The sequence below is a fragment of the Elaeis guineensis genome, chromosome 7, assembly GCF_000442705.2.
Source record: "Elaeis guineensis isolate ETL-2024a chromosome 7, EG11, whole genome shotgun sequence".
Lineage (NCBI taxonomy): Eukaryota > Viridiplantae > Streptophyta > Magnoliopsida > Arecales > Arecaceae > Elaeis > Elaeis guineensis.
In genome coordinates this window covers 49,835,163-49,838,994 of record NC_025999.2, presented here as the reverse complement: position 1 = coordinate 49,838,994, position 3,832 = coordinate 49,835,163, and the positions used below count along the sequence as shown (strand labels likewise).

At 37.6% G+C, this 3,832-nt stretch overlaps 1 non-coding gene across 1 annotated transcript; it reads left to right on the top strand.

Annotated features, from left to right (window-relative positions):
* Positions 1–578: 578 nt before the first annotated feature.
* LOC140859528 (small nucleolar RNA R71) lies at positions 579–685 on the top strand. Its single transcript, XR_012143065.1, has one exon. It is a non-coding gene; the product is annotated as a small nucleolar RNA R71 (small nucleolar RNA).
* The last annotated feature ends 3,147 nt before the right edge of the window (positions 686–3,832 follow it).

Here is a 3,832-nt window from a genome sequence, read left to right as displayed (position 1 = left end):
AGGTAATTTTCTTGTCATTATCATGGAAGCCTGGTGGGTTGTTCATCACTGGGTTGGACCTTAGATTTTGCTGATTGAAATTTGGATTGCCTACATTAGGATTCTGGGACCATGAGAAATTCGGGTGATTCCTCCAACCTGGGTTATATGTGGGTGCATAAGGATTGTTCAATGGTCCTTGATAGGTGGCATTCACCTGTGCACACTCATTCGAGTAGGAAATTCTTCTAAGACATGGTCTGGTGCATTGCACCCTTTACACATGGGTGCAGATATTTGATTTACATTGGCTGGTCTCTGTAATTCTAAGGCTTCCAATCTACGTGTTAAGGTTGCAATCTTGGCCTCTGATGTTAGGGTTGGTTGAATTTGATGCATTCCTCCTCTTGAAGGTGTAGCTTTATCAGGTTCCCTAGTTGTTTTCCCACTGTAAATTTTTCTCGGCTAGGTCTTCTAAGAATTGCCAAGCTTCAGTAGTTTCTTTGTCCATAAATTGGCCTTGGCACATGGACTCTAGCATGGTTCTTGAGTTTGAATCTAACCCCTCATAGATGATCTGGCATAGTCTCCAAGTTTCTATTCCATGGTGTGGGCATTGGGTCAAAAGATTCTTGAAACGATCAAAGTACTTCCAAAATGATTCACCAGCTAGTTGGTAAAATTGATTTATTTCATTCCTAATCCTAGCTGTTTTATGATGGGGGAAATATTTTTTCAAAAATGTTCTCACAAAGCCCTCCCAAGTAGTGACAGAATGGTTTGGCAGACTATAAAGCCACTTCTTAGCATTATCCTTAAGGGCAAAGTTGATTAATCTAAGTTTGACCTCATCCTCTGTTAATTGCAGTTTCATGGTTGCACATACCTCCTCAAATTCTCTAATAAATATATAAGCATCCTCTAATCCTGTGAATTTTGGAAGCATATTTATGATTTGAGGTTTGATTTCAAAATTGTTAGCTGTGGGTTGTGGTAACCTGATACAAGATGGTTGGATGGAGCCAACTGGATAACACAAATCCTTAAGGGTCATGGTTGGATTGGTTCAGCCATTGGAACAACAGGAATTGACTCAATTCTAACTAGACGACCCGACACTCTTCTCCACACACGAGGAGTACGGTTCTCGATGTTTATATAATTTTTTTTTATAAAATTTTTATGTATAAGAAAAAGAAAAAAAAGAGAAAAAGTTCTAAAGAAAAGATCCTAAGGAGTCCTAAATCTAAAGAAAAGTAACCAAATTAATTTAAATTTTAATAATTTTTTATTTTTTATTTTTCAAACAAGTGAAACAATAAATTAAACTCAATCTATCCTAGGGTTAACCTAAATCTAGACAGCTCCTAATTATTCCAAGATGACCCTTCAAGCCTTCCAAGTGGAGATTGATCAACTAGTTAGCCAGGTAAGTATAAGAGGTGGGAGGTTCACTCATCGTTGCCTTTCTAGACATCAAACGAGTTGGCCAGGCCAGCAACTGAACCAATTTAACAAACCACCCTCAGGGACTTGCCTAGACACCAACTAATCAAACAACTCAAACTTGGTAGAACTCTTAGGGTTCCTTGTCCTATTGAGCTCGAATTCCTTAAGGTTGACATCTAATTGATTTTAAGATTAAAGGTCTAGGTAATGCAATATGATGGAGATGGTTTTTGGGCTAAGGAAGGGTAATGAAATCCCACCTTATCTTGTTAATGGGTTGATGTCCTTAGATTAATTATGAAAATGTAAATGCAAATAAACAAGATGACCAAGAATGTAAAAGATTTTAATTTAGAATTTTTTTTTTATTTTGATATTTTACTTCACGATTATGAAATGTCTTTTGTTTTGTTTTATTTTTTTTTTTATGATTAAGTAAATTCAAATGATTAGGTCTAAAAGGAAAAATAATTAACTAAAAATAATAAAAGAGAAATTAGAAGCATACTTGAGTTTTCCAGCAATCACCAACTAAATCTAGAAACCTAAAGGAAAAAGAAAGAGAGTTATAAAGCATGAAGAACAAATATTTGAAAACAATTTAAAATGCCAAATCCCCGGCAACGGCGCCAAAAAAACTTGATGTGCAAATCTTAAAATTTGTAAATAAAATCGCAAGCGCACAGTGTGCAGAGTAGCACGACCAGCGAGTACGGATCGATCCCACAGAGACTTGGTTTAAAAATGATTTTCAAATCTATGCTCAAGCGAGCTTTAACGAAAATCGAAAATCAAAAGTTGTTTGCTAAAGACAATAAGACTAAGGATCTAGGGTTTTTGAATCCACTAGATCTAGATTAGAAAATTCTACCTAGAATTTTTTTATTGATCCTAATGACTACTCCTCTTGTCTTTCCCAAGCATAGATTATGAAGGGACTAAGGCCCAATGATAACCCATCAAGATTCTTTACAGGGGAGTAGTAACTAGGATCCCTTAGGGTTTTCTCCTCCTATGCACTGAATCAAGCATGAACTATGAAGGGACTCTGATCCAACTTTAGTTCATCAAAAATTCTTGGCAAAATAAGAAGAAAAAGAAACCCTAAGAAAAAGAAAGAACCCTATGTAAAACCCCTACTCATGATCTAGCTTCATCGCAAACCCTAGAAGGGATGCTTAGCTAGACATGATCTAAATCTACTTGCAAAATTTAAATGCAAAAAAATAAACTACCCTAATTTCATAAATTAAACTATCCTAATTGCATAAATTTAAACTGCATAATTTAAACTAACCCAATTGCATAAAATTAAATTGCATAAATTAAACTATCCTAATTGCAAGAAAAATAAATTGCATAATGTAAAGAGATAAAATTGCATAAAAATAAGATTTTATATAAAAAAAAAATTTATTACAAAAACCTCAAAGCTCGAGGCTTGAGAAGAAAGCTAAAAACCCCACTATCTAGGGTTACAAGCTTGATCGGAAGGCAAGCTTCTTCTTAAAACAAGGGCCTTTGGGGGCTTTTTATAGGCATTTGGGGGTTATAAGGTTTTCAAAACTTTAGATGTGGGACTAAGAGGTTTTAGAGGGCTGTTAGGGGGGTTTAGGGGCTCAAATCTCGCTCAAAAAGCACTTAAATCCATCAAGAAACCTTAGAAATTGTTTCAGCCATCCGATCTTCATCTAAAGGACCCAATTCATCTAATAAATCAAGCCGGAAGCGATTCTGGGCCGTCGGATCACGATCTGGGTGAAGCGCTGCCATTGGATCGCACTACATAGATGGGATCAGGTCGGATGCATCGCGGACCGTCTGATCAAGGTGCTGGAAGATTTCGTCCGTTGGATCGCACTGCAGAAGGATCCCGTGTTGTCCTAGTGTTTATTGATTCTTGCAATTGCCTTGATTACGGTTGGATCTTGACCGGCTGCGATGGTGGCCGTCCGATGGTGCAAAAATATGGAGCATTGGATCTTGATCAGAGAAGATCGGACCATCGAGTGATGTGAAGTTACCAGGTTGCCCTTCGGACCTTCTTCTCTCTCCTCATGAGCCCTGGACCGCGTGCGTAGATCGGGCTCGCGATGCGTTGCGGTGAGCCGAAACTCGCTGATTGGCTGGTTTATGATGCACCGATGGGTCCATGGTCCAGGCGCCTGTTGCTGTGGACCAGGCGGCTAACCAGATCATCAAATCAGTTGATTTTTGATCAATTTTGACCTGATTTGACTCGGGTTTGATCCAATTGAGTCTTCTTTCTTCATTCTTCAATTTCTGGATCAATTTAACTCCGTTTTGCATAAAATTTGCGCTGTTGGAATCCTCTTTCCTTTTCTTTCTATTGATGATCTCTTCTTCTACAAAATATAATAACAAGTATCAATTTCCTAATAAA